Source organism: Camarhynchus parvulus, chromosome 12 (genome assembly GCF_901933205.1).
Source record: "Camarhynchus parvulus chromosome 12, STF_HiC, whole genome shotgun sequence".
NCBI classification, from domain to species: domain Eukaryota; kingdom Metazoa; phylum Chordata; class Aves; order Passeriformes; family Thraupidae; genus Camarhynchus; species Camarhynchus parvulus.
In genome coordinates, this window is record NC_044582.1 from 3,737,451 (window position 1) to 3,753,092 (window position 15,642).

General features: G+C 48.8%; 1 protein-coding gene across 2 annotated transcripts in view; it reads left to right on the top strand.

Moving 5' to 3' along the window:
* Positions 1–12,930: 12,930 nt before the first annotated feature.
* The window catches only part of DCAF1 (DDB1 and CUL4 associated factor 1), a 47,210-nt gene continuing 44,498 nt past the window's right edge, over positions 12,931–15,642 (top strand). The window contains exon 1 of one of the 2 annotated variants that reach the window (XM_030956671.1): positions 12,931–12,993. The gene's annotated coding sequence lies outside the window, so the exon portion shown is untranslated. Of the gene's footprint in view, positions 12,994–15,556; positions 15,581–15,642 lie in introns of those variants that run through there. The other variant, XM_030956672.1, reaches the window with a different exon arrangement.

The following is a 15,642-nucleotide window of genomic DNA, read 5'->3' on the forward strand; positions in this document are numbered from 1 at the left end:
TTGCTCATAGAAGATGCAGTTTTATACTTAAAGAATTAAAAATTTACAAATGAATACAAGGCAATATCTTGTTAGAAAAGGTCACACAGCTTCTCCTGGCAATCCCCAGAGCAGGGTGTTGCCTAAAACCAGGCTCACTCTGAATAATCACCCACAACAGCAGTGATGTCTATGAGGCCAGCAGTGAACCCCCAGACTCCCACAGTGCTCACACCTCCCACAGAGGGGGACAAAGTTAAACCCACAGCTCCAGCAGATGTAGATGCATCATTTAACTACCTTGTGCTGGCCCATTAGCAAATTCACAGCCGGCATCTCTTGGCTGATCCTTATTAGGGGCACAACCAACTTTTACAACACTCCAAGGAGACAAGGCAGCCTCCTGCCAGGAGAAGAGCTGGGTCACAGACCTGCAGGTGGCTGCTGCTCACTTTGCCTATAACCAGCTCTACTTTTCTGCCATTTGCTGTGAGGCAGGGAAGGTGACACAACCGATGTGAACAGGTTTTTACTGCCAGTGCTCTGCCAATACCTCCCTTTCAATGCTACAGGGAGCTTTTCCCCAAGGAATTAACTTTGATAACAGTTCATACAGGGAGGGTTTCCCCTGTGTGACAACACTGTCCCTGTTGGGCTGCAGATGCCAGGGCCACAGTGTCCCTAATGCCCTGACCAGCCTCACCTGGGACATCCACCCACACACCCAGCCCTGCTCTTTAGCACAGGGGCTCAATTTAAACCCAACTCTGGGCACTTAGTCTTGATCTGTGCCTGCTTTGTTTTGCTGGGTCTGGGCTGCAGTCTATTTCCCCCCCCTTAACTTTCACTGTGCCTTATTGCCATGAGCTTCTCTGGTGACTGGATCCTTGGTGATGCTGCTTGCTGTTCCTCAGCCTGCCTGGCTTTTCTGACTGTGATGTTGCCCTGCAGCTCCTGGGAACCCCTTGGCTCCTGGTTTCTTGTCCCTTTAAAGAGCAGAAGGTATTTGCTATTGATGGAGAAGTTGAGGGACCCCTCAGCCTCTGCTCTTCTCCCCATGGTTAAACCTGCTGACCTCCCCCCTCAGAGTGTGGAGATCCTGGGGCTTTACCAGGGACAGGGAGAAAGGCTATAGATTTCTTAGGCAGTGAGATTTTTGTTTTGTTTTGTTTTGTTCATTTCACAACTGCATTTTAATTGATTAGCCTGAAGTTTATCCTTACACAAGGGTGGCACAAAAAGGAGGGTTTTTTAGGAGATGAGAAGGATATGAGCAATTAAATGACTAATAATAAAAGATGTCTTGGTTTTGAGTAGATATGCAACAGACATAAGGACTATGAATGGATTATCAGGATTTGGGAAGAGAATTTAGTGCACTTTTCATATTAATGCTGGTAAGACCTACATTTGTTTCTTCAATCTCTAGATTCATCCTGGATTTATTGTTAATCTGCAGCCATAAAACAAGTTAGAGAACTTTTCTCTGTTTTTCAATACACTTTCTACTCTTGTGTTCTTCATATGGGAGCTGATAGTTTGTTTATTAGAACAGATGTAATACTGCAAATTCTTTAAGCAGCCCATATGCAGGGGTTGGTGTTGATGTCACTTTTCATTTATTAGCAGTAACACTTCTTTTTAGTATCATCATCCTGAAACAATGTACCAGGGACTGAGACTCCCTGGTCACACACATGGTTGTTAAGGCAAAGAGTGGCACCAGGGCTGCTCCTTTCCCTACACTCCCCTGGCATCCAAGGCTGGCTCCCACCCCAATCCCTGCGGGCATTGCCCACTATCCACCATGCAGAGCCAGTTGTTCTAGAGGGATGGAATCATACTAATGGCAAAAGCTGGTGTGCTTGAAAGGCACAATTCATTATGCTGTTCATCCCAGCACCTCTTGTGTTTGGGAGTTATCTCTGCTTTTTCACTCAGGGAACACACTGGTGTAATTCAGTGCTCCCTGCAGCCTTGCTTGCCTTCAGTGGGTGGTATCTGAGTTTTGAAATAGGCAAACACCATTGTAGTTTGTTTTTCCTCCACAACAGGTGAATTCACTCATTTAAAAAGCAGTCCCTGAACAACAACTGTTTAAACTTTAAAATTTTCTCTTTCATTGACTCTTCTGGCTTTACAGTTGTTTCTGAGGTTTAGGAGCCCAAGGAAGTTTCTGTTTCAAAAGCATATTTTCATTCCTGCAAGGCTCAATCTCTGGGGCATGACTTAACTAGATACTTTTGATGGTGGATGTATTTAAGTAGGGAACTTATGGAACGGTATGAATTTGGGGCTGCCTGTATGGATAAAACGTCCTGATACATAAAATGAGAAGCACCATTAACATGTGATTTCTTCAACTGCATGGCTGGAGCTGGTCAGTGACCTTCCTTGCTCAAATACGAGATCTGCCAGCTAGGCCAATGCAGCAGGGAGGGGAGGACGATGCAATCAAGATGCTGGACAATTATTTTTGGAAACTTACTGTTTACAGATGAAAATAGCAGTTAAGGTGACAACATACCTGTTGTAAGAGCTTTGGAAACTGTACTGGGCTCCCTTTCAGGTTTACCAAAGGGTTATGAAACATCAAATAGTTCTTTTTATAGTGCAGGGACATGTGTTTAGCATGTGGGGAATCAAGACTCAGGTCCTTCCCTTTCTCCAGCTTCTGGTAGAGGAAGCAGCCTCTGGGATTCCCCTGATCACCCTGTGTGATGACCCAGCACAGGACCCATGGACATGTCCAAATACACTCTTTCTGTGTATTTGAGCTGCTTCCCTGTCCCTTACTACCCACCTTATGGACCTGGTGAGGACAAAAGTGGGAGGTAAATTGAGCCATACAGTTTGTATTCCTGTCTGCACTCTGGTCTAGACCACACAAAGGATGGTTTTGAAACAGATTAATTTGCTGAAGTAAATTGGCATTAGGAGAGGAAAGGTATCAGTAACAGCTTTATTTTATTTCCAAGCATTTAAAATAACTATACAAACAAAAAAGCAAATTAATCAGCAAAGTATCCTCACTGCAGCCAAGCTGCACACACCCATGGAGAGGGTTGTTACAGGCAGCTGAGCCTGCAAACCCTGCATAGCAACCACAATTGCATGAAGTATTAGGGCAGAATAAAAGGAAAACCATGCAAGAAGAGACAGAAGAAGGCAGACAATGGCAGGACTGTAGATGCAGAGGGTCAGAAATCAGCCAAGCGATAGGAGTGAAGTTTACCCAGACATATTTGTGTGTACCTGCCATTAACTTCCACAGCCCTGGAGTGCTCTGCCATGGAGTCACAAATGGACAGGATGTGAACAGAGGAGCTGACAGCCCTGCTTGCTCCTTGCACAGCCCCTGCTCCACAGCAGTGAAGAGCAGTGGGCAGAGCAGGTTTTTCCACTGATAGAGCCTCCTGGAAGACCAGCAGCCAGAGGAGGTGTTTTGGCACATCTGCTGGCAGATGAGCAGGAGACAGGGACTCTGGCTCTCAGGGTGCCTCATTGTTATCAGATCTGTGCTTCTCTCAGGGTTTTGCAGGAGAATTGCAGAGCTCTTCAGCTGTTTCAGGCTGGAGATAAAATTCCACAGCACACAAGCTTGTTTTTCTTAGTCATCTTTCATTTTCTTAGTCATTTTCAGCTAGTCCACACCCTGGATTTAAAATTGCTTGTGTACAGTCTGGGTGCAGAGCTGAGCAGGAATGGATTGCTCCCAGCTGGTGTCTGCGTGGGAAGGAGACTGCTGAATTCCCAAGAGATGTTTGGGACACAAGTACTCCCAGCAACTCCCCAGCACCAAGTGATTTGAGATGGGATGAGAGGCACGGATCAGAACTGGCAGATCTGGATGCTGTGGCTGTGGCTCAAGCACAGGGTGAAGCCAGAGTCCTTCCAGAAAGAAACAGCTCAGGGATGTGGATGCTGCACCTGACACTTACATGGGGAAGAGAGGAGCTACAGCCCTCCCTCCAGCACGTGCTCCTCAGCCAGTGCTGAATCCCTCCTGGGGATTATTCCTAACTGAGCAAAGCCCCCTGCCTCAGACACTGTTTCCTTAGGAAGGAAGATACAAGCCCTGAAATTTGATAGTGTCTGCAGGCTGACATATTCTCCTATGTGCACAGGATAACCACCAGCTACAAAATCTATGTGTTACTAAAGTCTTGGCAAAGGATCAGCCAGAGAGGACCAAGAGAGAAAAGTTGCATTAAAAATAGGAGCAAAAACTTTTCTTTGTAAGTGTGGGGTGTCTGCAACCAGTCCAGCAAGACAAAAGGTGTTGTGACCCTGCCTGGAAGAAAGCTGCTTTCTTCCTCCTCCTTTCCCATTTTCCAAGCAGACTGATGCTGATCAAGTCCAGGCAAAGAGAGAATTGGTTCAGAAGAGCTGGAGCTGTGAGACCTCAGCACTCCCTTTTCTCTTTGTGAAAGGGAGAGATGGGGAGTTGCAGGGTTGGATTTGGAAATGCTGCTCTAAAGCAAACACTGAATATTCACCATCTGGATGGTGGGTAACCGCAGCTCGCTTGCAAAACTTTCCACAGCAGGCAATGTTGTTCCCTGGAGCTCTCCCTTGGGGATCCATCTTCCAGGGGATTCTCTCCTCGTGCATGGCAGCTTTCTGTACCCCAGGAGAATGTAACAGTAGTTAACAGTAAGTAGTGGGAGGAGGCTGTGTCTCAAGGAGCTCATCTGGCCTGCTGCACCTCTCTGCTACAAAACAGGCTGGGAACAATCCCAGCCAGCCTGCTGGGAGAGGCTGGGATGAAGAGAATTCAAAATGTCTTTGGTGAAATCTGGCCTTTATTATCCTAGTCACTAACATCCCACATATTTCAAGGAGACCAGCATTTTACTCCCACGATCTAAAGACAAAGCAAAATAAATCTTGGTACTCTCAGCCACAGTGCAAAACTCTGATTTATAGAAAATAGCATCCCAGCCTTGAAGAGTGGCTAAACACACCTCCTTCCTCCTTCCTGGCTTAAAGCTTTGCATCCCTATTGCTAAAATCTCCTGTGAGCTCTGCTGTCCAAACAGCCTGTAAAAGCCATAAATACTTCTCATTGTGTCCTCCCATCTTTTTAACTTCTCTTCAGGCTAAAGCATTGTGTTCCTTGCAGACTACACTGAAGACTGCTGCCCAGGTACTACATTAAATGTAATGAAATTATGATAAGCATGCAAATGTTACATTAAACACAAATATAGACTGTGAAATAAGGTAATACAGGGAAAATTCAGTTGATCCTATCCAGTTGTACTGGTGATTTGGTGTGTACAATAACTGAAAATTATCTTTTTTCTCTGGAGAAGACTTGATGAAAAGAGAGGCAAGACAATCTTGGGGGAAAAAAAATTCTTAACTGGGGTATGCCAAAATGATTCCTCCAAAATGTCCCTATTTCACAAATAGTAGCTTTTAGTTGCAATTTAAGGGTCCCATTGCAGCAGGTAGAGACAGACACGTAGCTGTAAATGCACAGCGCAAATTGTGAATCAAGTGCACTCCCAGGCAGTGAAAGGTATCCACTTCTCTGTAACTGCTGACTGACGACATTGGTTTTTGATAGTTTGTTGTTCCTTTGCCCCCAGAAGTGGTAATACTGTGTCTTTGTCAGAAACCTCTCACATCACAGGGAGGGGGGTGTGTGTGTTACACATCGGACTGGTGTTCAAACTGAATGGAAATGCAGAGCTTTGCATCACCCATTTATTGTCATGTGCAGCCATCATTGCACACCTGAGCTGCCCTTACACCCCAGCTCCAGAAGCAGAGAGGACATTCAGGTATTCTTCTGGTTATCATTTATCAATGCTGGTTTTATAATAAGGACAAGGATACAGCACTTATCTACATCCCAAAAGGAACAGACTACTATATAAAATGCCCTGCACTCCTATAAATGCAACTAAATGTTCACAAACAAGGTTCCTTGGAGACCAAAGCCCATGAGTATGTCCCTGCAGTTGCTAACAGAGCGTGCTGTGCCCTGGGAGGCACTGGGATTTTTCTCCCTTGTGGATTGGCATCCAATTTGATTCCTAAAAATTCAGTGTTTTCCTTTCCCTTCCTCCATATTGTCAGGTGCTTTTGATTTATTTGGGCAAAGAAAATTTATTAAGCTTCATTCTTGCTCTATTCCCTCTCCACTGACTGGGGATATGAAGCTCCTGGAAGGAAGAAAAGACACTCTCATCTACAGGAGGGAGCTAGTGGAAGAGGGAAGGGAAGACCCTCGACCTGATGCTGCTGTCTGGTTGTGAGAGTTCAGCAACAGAACCAGAACCTTGTTAAGCCACCACGATATCAGATCTGGATCTGCACCAGTAACAACGTGCTCCAAGGCCCACCTGCATTCCCAGGTACCCAGGCTTGGAGGTGCTCGGTGTTTCAGGAGGCTGCCCTCAAATATCCCTGTCCCAGAGTGTTTCTGGTGTTGCAGAGGCTGTTCAGCATCAGGGCAGCACGGAGAGAAGTGTTGCCAGAGGAAGTCATTCCTTCTGGGTGAAAAGTCATGACCTGCTTCATGGCAGAGGAAAACTCAGGGCAAGAGTCCTGGATGAATCCCAGCACAGACCCCCTCAGCTTTCCATCACCTCATTTCAGCTGGGGATTTTCCCCATCCAAACGCTGTTGGATGCTTTATGCTGCTAAGGGAGCTTCAGAGCTTTTTCCTAAGTGTGGCTGAATGTGAGAGCCAAGTGTTCAGACTTTACAGTGCTCCAGGTCCCATGTTTGGGCAGTGCCTGCAGTGGGGCCATGCACGTGTGGCTGCTGGGAGTCAACATCTGTGGAGCTCCTAGAGCCATAAGCACCACCATGGACAAGCCAAAAATTAGGATTGCCTATGATGAACACCACATAGTTGTTATTAAGACCCTTGGTGGAATCCCTCTGTGATAAAATAACTCATAAACACAAAGTTACCATCTGCACATGTGCCTGCCACCATTATAGCCCACTTTCACCAATTTGCTTATTGATTCCATGCGCATAAAAACCTGAGACATAAATACACTTGACCTAATTAACTCCTATAGAGAGATGTCATGAAGAAAGCAGGTGTAAAATCTGCACTTAAGGCCTGATAAAAAGGAAAAGAAAAAAGGAAAAACCAGAAAAAAACCAAATCCAAACCCCACTCTCTCCTTAAAAAGGCTATAGTAGTCTTAAAATGCTACTTTTCTCTGGTTCTGTTCAGTCTTTGTTTTTTAAAGTTGCTATTGTTGCAAGCAATCCCTAAGATCCTTGTTGCTGGAAAACATAAGGAAGAATTTGTTTGTATTCCCAGTGTGTGTCTTGCAGGCATTTCACAGTGTGCTATGCAAAGTCTTTTCTTGCTTCCTTCTGTATGAAGAGTTTGCTTTGCTGGTTGTTTCCTAGAGTAACAAAACAGATTAAAACAGGGAAAACCGTTGTTAAACCACAAAAACTAGCAAGGGATTTTGTGTAGTGCCTGAAATGAACTTTTAACATTCTCAGTTCGAGAAATGAGTTTAGTCAGGAAATGATGTCTTGTTGCCATGATGTCACTTTCTGTATACTAACTGCCCCCCACTTTTCTCATGTTCTCCCTTGTATATTCTCTGTGCATGGTTTATCTGTCCGCTTCCAGTCTCCCAAAGGCTTTTTCCAGTCATAGCTTCATACCCCTGGATAGCTCATATATCACAGAGCACACCAATAACCCCATTTTTCAGTAATTTAGGAAAAAGGAGAGGTATGAAAATCTGCCTGAAGTTGCTGTGTGTGTGTGAGAAGCTGAGCACAAAGCTCTCAGTAAGACTGCAGTAGCAGCGTGGTCAGGATTTGGGGGCCATGCTGCTGCAAGCCAGAGGTGCATGGCAGTGTATACTTCATGCAACACTGATCACTTTGTACTATTTAACTTTTTTGTTGACTTTCAGCCTGCAAACACAGATGTGCTGTCACTCAGATGCTCAGCTAGGCAGAGTTATGTGCTCTTGGCATCACACTGAGTGTCTGAATGGAGAGTTTTGGCACCAGCCTGTTTGGAAGAGAGCTTTTTGCCTGCTCATGTTCTCATTAGTATCTGAGCTGATGAACAACATTCTTCTGCATTTCCATGTTCCTAGATACAGATCTGGCTTCTGTCTCAGTCTGGGTTAAATGCTCAGGGGGAGCTGGCTGGGGAGCCTGTGCCTGCACTGCTGAATCCATGCAAACACCAGGAGAGCTGGGGAGCACCTGCCTGATGGGGATCCTGCAGATTCCGTCAGTGTCCAGAAGAATTAGCACAGGTGGCCATGGGAAGGTCTTCAATACTTTCAAGAGTGAACTGCTCCTACTGATCTACAGTAGTTAAACAAGACAAAGTTGTAGCTCTGCCAAAATGTACGTCTCTTCTTTGGCCCCTCCTCATAAATGGCTTAGCTGGTTTTAGTTTGTGTTGCTGTTTTAGCTTTTTAGCTCCAGCCCAGAGACAACCTGCCCCAGAAGTGTTGCTATCGCTCTTCTATCACTCTTTCCTCTCCCCACAAGCAATCTCTCTTGAGATCCTCTTCCAGTAGGGGCCATCAGCCTGCTGTCACTGTTCCCCTGTCTTTGTATCTCTGTGAGAAACTTCTCCTTGAGCTTTGCTTGGCCTTTTCTGCTGGAAGGAAACCCCAAGTGCTCTCTCCACACACAAGAGCAGGCATAATTCTCAGAAAAGGCGGCAACTCCATTCCCTGGATCAGCGCCCGCCTCTGCTGCCCTCCGTGTGTTTCCTCTTTGCATTCCATTGATGAGCGAGCCTCCCCTGCCTTTCCCACCGTCACTCAGAAATAGCAAAGGAGCACAGGCACCATTCGATTGAATGAACACATTTCGCCTGCCCTTTTACATTTGATGTCTCTCTCCAGTTGTTGGGCGGTTTTGCTCTGTGTGTGTGAGCACACAGATGGCTCCTCTAAGCACCTCGGCCTCGGATGATTGCTTGTTAATTTTTGCTTTGGGCTATTTTGAGCTTTTTCCTCTCCTCGAAAGAGGACGCTGGTGTGGACGATGATGCCGGTGTGCCACCTAGTGATTGAGCTATTCCCTTGTCGCACATCATCGATCGGAACACGATGCACGGATTCTGCCCCATTTGCTCACCTGGATCACAGGTAACCTGCGGCAATGCCTGCAGCCCCTTTGCTCTGCTCAGTCTGTCCAGGCAGAGGGGATCCCACTGAACTGCTTTTCCCTGCTTATTTCACTTTGTACCTTTTTTCCTCCCTTTGTACCTTTTTTCCTCCCTTTGTACTTCTTTTTACTGTATTACCTGCAGTCTCTGTGATGTGGGCAAGAAATAGGAGATCATTTGAAGGGTGTTGGCTGCCAGCTTGCAGATCACCCGTGGCCATAATTAATCCATCAGGCAATATTTTTGTACGACGTGAAAATTTAGCACTAGATACATGTCAATCAGATGCTCTGGGGGGGTCTAGACAGTGTTTAAAGCCCTCTATGCATGAGGGGTATCATTGCAGATATTTATCTGCTTCACACCTCATAAACCCACTTCTGAACTATTTGGGCAGATCCAGGCTTGGAGAGCAATAGATGGTCCTGGGGTTGGAACTGAGGCCTTTTTGTCAGGGTTTTGTGCCAGATGGCCACTTCTCAGATTCCCAAAGGCACCCAGGAGACTGGCAGGGTGGGAGGGGGAAGGCACTGGGCACAGAGGTGCATCACAGCCCTCTGGCCTCCTCTGCTGCCCTGGCAGTGAGCTCTGCTCCAGGTGCAGCTCCCCAGACTGTCTGACCTCCCGCCCGGATCCGCATCCCCCGGGGCATGGGCGTTGCAAAGAAACACCCTCAGCTTAGAGCAGCTGAGCAGGGCAGGTTTAGACCCTGCCAAAGGCTCAGGCCCCGGCATTGTACCCGTCCCTGGATGCTGCTGGGAAATCCAGCATTGTACCCGTCCCTGGATGCTGCTGGGAAATCCAGCCGCGTGCTGGGTGCAGCTGCAGCGATCCAGAGTGCTGGGAAGGGACTGACTGGATCTATTCCTGGGCTCACTGCTCACCTGCTGTGAGTCACACAGCAAAACTGTGCTGCAGAGGCTGGTACTGCTGGGTCAGTGAGCACCGTCACAGCTGCCCTTCAACAGGAGCTCAGCTGCAGGGAGAAACACGGTGACAAACATACTGAGTCCCACAGGAGGATGGGGCAATTAGTCAAAGGTTAAGTGTAGGAAGTTAACAAATTTTGCCACTGTAGATCTGTGTTGGAGGTCAAGGTGAGCAATTAACATTCCTAAAAGCCTAAAGAATCTATCCTGTCCTCTCCTCGTAGAGCAGCTGTGGTGAGGTGTCTCTGAATGTTGTGATTTTTTTGATAATGACCTTTTCCTCGTTCTCAGAGTGAAGTTCTTTTCAGGCAGAAGGTGAAGCTGCAGCCTGGGTCTGGGGCTCTCTGCCTTTGCCAGCAGAGATGAAGCCTTCCAGACAATTTTCCACCCCTGTCTGTACTCAAGGCATCCTTTGGAAACACAATTCGTGTCCTCCTGGCTTCTCCCACAGTGCTGTTCCTCCTCTGATCCCACAGCTAATTGTCCTTAAGTCTAGAAGTTTATTAGGGCCCCATGAAATGGGTTTATCCTCTCCTGGTAAACTACAGAGTTAGGAGGTGATCTGGGATGTGACAGCAGTGGGGAGAAGTGGTTCTTTTGTTCAAGGAGCCTCAAGCTGTGACTCAGCCATAAGTCATTGTTACTATCAGGTGGCCAATCTGTGGAATATGTCGTTCTTCTGGCTGGGGAGCTCATGGAGCTGAACCTTCCCTTCCTTGCACACCACAGGCCTCTCTCTCATCTACAAGATCCCACAGGGCAAGAGGTGCCAGCTCACCGCTGGTCTCTTGTTTTTATTGCTCTGCAATCCACAGCCATATTTTGCATTTGTTTTGTGGCTTTTTTCCCTCCAATTGCATCATTAAGGTGAAGTGTTGTTGTGAGGGTGGGGGCTTACTCCCTGCATCCAGTGCTGCAGGATTCCCACTGTTGCACTCATCCTGGAGTTAATCAAGACTGACAGTCAAATGTTGTACGTGGGGTAGCAGAATCTCTACCTGTGCAAACAGTGCCCAGGGCAGGGATTTATGCAGTTGCAGTGCAAGAAAGTGGATTAATGTGGACACTGTGGGGCATCTTAGATAGGAATGGTGCTTATGAAGCTTTTCCTTGAGAGGGCCCTCTTTCCCATTATTTACTCATTTTTTATTCATATTTATTCTTCCATGAGAAAGGCTTCTGCCAGCACCCGGGGAATTACTAGAGCTCAGCAGCATAAACTGGGATTTCATTGCTTCCATGCTGTCTTGTTCCTGACTGGTGAGCCAGCAGGACTCCCACCTGCCCTGTGGGAAACAAGAATGTTGGACTGAATCCTTCCAAAATATCTTTGAGGTGTGGAATGCAGGAGCTGGAGGCCTGAGCCTTTCAGGCAGTTTGTAGAGGAGGCTGTGGCAGAGCCAGGGGCGGCTGCAAGCTGTGCCCTGTGCCAGCAACGTGCCAGGCTCTGGCAATGAGCAGCAGGCTCTGAATCTCCTCACCTGCTCAGGTGAGCTGGGAACTGAGCACCACTTTCTCCGAGAAGTGACCCTTTCTCCAGTGCACCATAGATATGGCAGGAACTGGAAACTCTAATTTTGCTCTCAGGCCTTGGAACGTGGGGATGAGGAAGGGAATGCTGACCTCTGCAGCTCCTCCTGAACAGCCCCACGGCTGCCTCGAGGCTCCCAGGTGCCGTGCAGGAGGGGAAGGTGCAGCTGTGGATGTGATGATCTTTCCTGGATAATAACGCTGCAGGCAGGTCTGATACTTTTGATGCTGCAGCCGGCCAGGAGGGCCTGGGTGAGGAGTGTGCTTTTCCAGATCTTCCTTCCCCTCAGCAGTGGTAACTTCGCTGAGAGCACGTGGATCATCACTCGACAGAGCGGGGCAAGGGGCGGTGCAGAGGGACAGCTCATTGCCACCGTGAAGCACACAGAGCAGGGATACTCCCACTGTGGAACCAACAAAGAAAAGCAGTCCCAGAGGAACAGAAGACTCTGCATGTGGAAGGCACCCGGGGATGGGCTGTGCAGCGCTGAAGGGTTTCTTTGCACACAGACTCTCCCATGGCAGGCAGGTGCATAACTTCTGCAGTGACGGAGGGAAGGACTGGGAGGTGGAGGAGCTCTCCGGAGCTCAGAATGAGCACTGGCAACGTGGGGAGAGGAGTTTTTCTGAGACACTCAGGAGAGCCTCCTCTTCCTCCTTTGTTATGGTCCAGGGCAGGGTGGAGGTGGGCGCTCAGTTCCGCTGTGGAGCTTGACTACAGCTGCCAAAACCAGCCCTGGTTTAAGTGTGAAGCAGCAGGACAATGTTCCTTCCCGAGCTGGAAATAGGAGGAGGAATCACTCTGGGGCAGGAGCTCGGCACCCGAGCTCTCCTGCAAGCTCCCCTCCCTGTGGAACACCCCGCTGTCCAGCTGGAGGTGAACACCACAGCGAACACCGTCCAGCCTTGGGAAAGGAGGAGCAGCCGCAGCTGGTGATGGTCCCGCCGTGGGGCTGCAGGGCGGATGGCGGCGTGCCCAGCAACACGCCGCTATCGGGGCGGACACGCAGGTATCGGGGCCGACAGCTGCTGCTTGGCGGCTCCTCCGTGTCACGCCGGGCCGCGGAGCCAACAGCCTCGCCCCTCTCCCGGGGAGCGCCTGGTGGAGCAGCGACTGCTCCGCCCGGAGCCACGGCGCTGGGCAATGGCGGGGCGGCGCGCCGCGAACTACAGCTCCCAGCACCCCATGCGGCGGCAGCTCCGGAGGTGCGCATGCGCCCCGCGCGAACTCCCTTTCCCGGCAGGCCGGCCGAGGGCGTGGCCCCCGCCCCTCTCCCTCAGGACCGTGACGCGCTCCCGTGACGCAGCGCGGTGACGCAAAAAAGTGTGCGCCCTCCAGAGCGATCGCGGCCGCCGCGGGGTGCGCGGGGCCGGCAGCAGGGGCCGGGGGCGGCGGCGGCACCGCGGGGCAGCGCTCAGGTACCGGGGCCGGGGTGGGCGGGACGCGCCGCCGCCGCTGCTTCCCCGGAGCCTCGCCGGGCCGGGCCGGTTGGCGGCCGCGGCCTCCGCGCCGGGCAGGGGCAGCGGCGCGGGGTGTGGGGGGCGCCTCAGGGGCGCGGGGTCGGCTGGAGGTCCGCCCCCAGGTCCGCCCCCGCGCTGGGGGCGCCCTCGGGGCGGGGGCCCGGCCCGGCTCGGCCTGGCTGGCCTGTCCCCCCCGGCCCGGCCCGTCCCGTCCCCCCCGGCGGGACCGGGCCTGCGCCGCCCCGCCCGGCCCGCCCCCTGCGCCGGCTCTTCCTCCTGCGCCGGGCCCGCTCGGGCGGGAGGATCTCTGGCTTTTCGCTCCCCCACTCTGGTCTCTGCCGACCTCTAAACGTTGGGGCCGCCCGTGCGTCCCGCCGGGCCGGGCCGTGCCGTGCGGGACGCCGCGGGAGCTGTCACCGGCCGCCCCCGCGAGGTGCGGCCCGCGTGTTTCCCCTCCCCTTGCAACCGCGCGAAGAGGATTTGATGTTGAAACGGAGCGGGGCCTTTTTTTTTTTTTTTTTTTTTATTTTGTAGACAGCAGAAGTTTGTTCCTGTTTTGTGGGCTTGTCCTGCCAGATCAGAACGTAGTTCTAAGTTTGTTTTGTAAAAGGAGAAATTCCAGGAAACTGAATAACCTTGTGGTTTTCCCTGTCCTTAAAATGCCTTAATTAAAAAAAAAAAAAAGGAAAAAACCCCACAACAACCGAGTTTTTAAGGGATATGTTCAGTATGACAGCCAATTTGGAGCTCTGTCAAACAAGTTGAACAAACCTAGACTTCCCTCAGTGTAGGACACCAAACCACGTTTTGTGCTCCAGAGATTGTGAGGCTTTTCTTACTTGGTGGTATATTATTTCCACAAGTGAATTTCAGTGTTGACAGTTCGTGATACTTTAACTTGCACGTGGTTATTTCAGGCTCAACAGGTTTAGACAAATAGCTGGCAGGTGCCTCATCTCTTTAAAGGATATTTATGATGCAAGGGAGAATTTTATTTTTTCTTAAAGTAAGGAATTCTTTGTGTTAAAGCATTAGTATAAATGAACCTACAAATGTACTGCCCAGCTTTGCTGGGCAATTAACTAGATTCCAACTCATTAGTGGTACATTATTACATTAGTCTTCCCTACATTTTGTCCTCAGCCATACTTAGAAGCAAGTTTGGGACCAATGTCAAACTGGATTATTTAAGCTGGCCCAAAGTGCAGTTATTAGAATTTGAGTTGCCCCTATGCATGTGGAATTACAAATCTTCATGTAATTTTTGTCCATTAATTTAATGTGCACATTAGTTTAAATGTGCAATTTTCCTATGAATTTGATCAAAATTGTGGGTTTTGGGAGATTTTGGTTTTTTTTTGCTTGAGGTATATTTTTTTTGTTTTATTATATAGCTCATTCATTTTGCATTTAAATTGCTAAGTTAGGCCTTTTGTGTTCACTTCCCAAATAACCAAACTGTTGGTTTTAAGATTTTACAAGTATATTTACATTCACTAAGAGATTTCATGCTTTAAAATGTTTATCTGTGGGCAGTCAGTGTGTTCAGAACCTGCTGATCCTTTTCTGGAGCTCAGCATCAGTCAAGGAATGAGCTGTAGTGGTGTTGCAGTTGGTGTGAGGCTCCAGTGGACAGAAGGGTGGAGCTGAATTGCTCCAACTGTTCCAGGCACTCAGTCAAGGTTTGTGGTGAGAGGTCACTGGAATTTGATTTCCTCGCTGTTCAGAGGTGTCTCACTAAGGTGACTCAAGCACTCAAGTGTCAGAGGTTTCAAAAACATGAGAGCACCTTGAGGAATCTGTGTCTCAATACTCTCTGGGTTTCCCTTTAATGTCACATTCTTACAGCCAAGCTCAGAAGAGTGAAATGCCCATGAAGGCTTAGCTGTGGCACAGCAATGCCAGGCAGTGTTTGGCATTACAGCCTCTGCTGTGGCACAGCAATGCCAGGCAGTGTTTGGCATTACAGCCTCTGCTGTGGCACAGCAATGCCAGGCAGTGTTTGGCATTACAGCCTCTGCTGTGGCACAGCAATGCCAGGCAGTGTTTGGCATTACAGCCTCTGCTGTGGCACAGCAATGCCAGGCAGTGTTTGGCATTACAGCAGTGCCGGGGCACCAAGCACAGTGTGCTGAAACAGCCACATCTGGGTTTGCAGTGGCCACCATGGTAGTTGAGACTGCAAATATTTGTCTTTCAAAGTCAAATCCTTTGAGTAAGTGCTTTATGTTTTGTTAATATTGATTCTAAATATATTTTTGCAATAGCACTTTTTGGGAAAAAATCCCATTCCTTAGCTTATTAGATGTTCAAAGTGAAATCTGTAGTAGGCTGTGGTTTTCAAAACTTATTAAGAGAAAAAAATTACATCCCTCTGCCCCCTCCCCTCCCCGAATTTAAATCTGATTGGTTTTGCTGGTTCTTGGAGAGCAATTTAAGATTGAATTTTTTCAGCCACTTGTGCTGCAAAGGGAAGTAGTGAAGGTCAGAGCTGTTCTCCCAGGATTCCTCTCCATCAGGCCAGGTGTGTTGCTGACAGTTACAGGTTAGTTCATATCATTTATGTTCTTGTCTTCTCTGCAGAGCTCTTCACTTTCATTTAAGGTG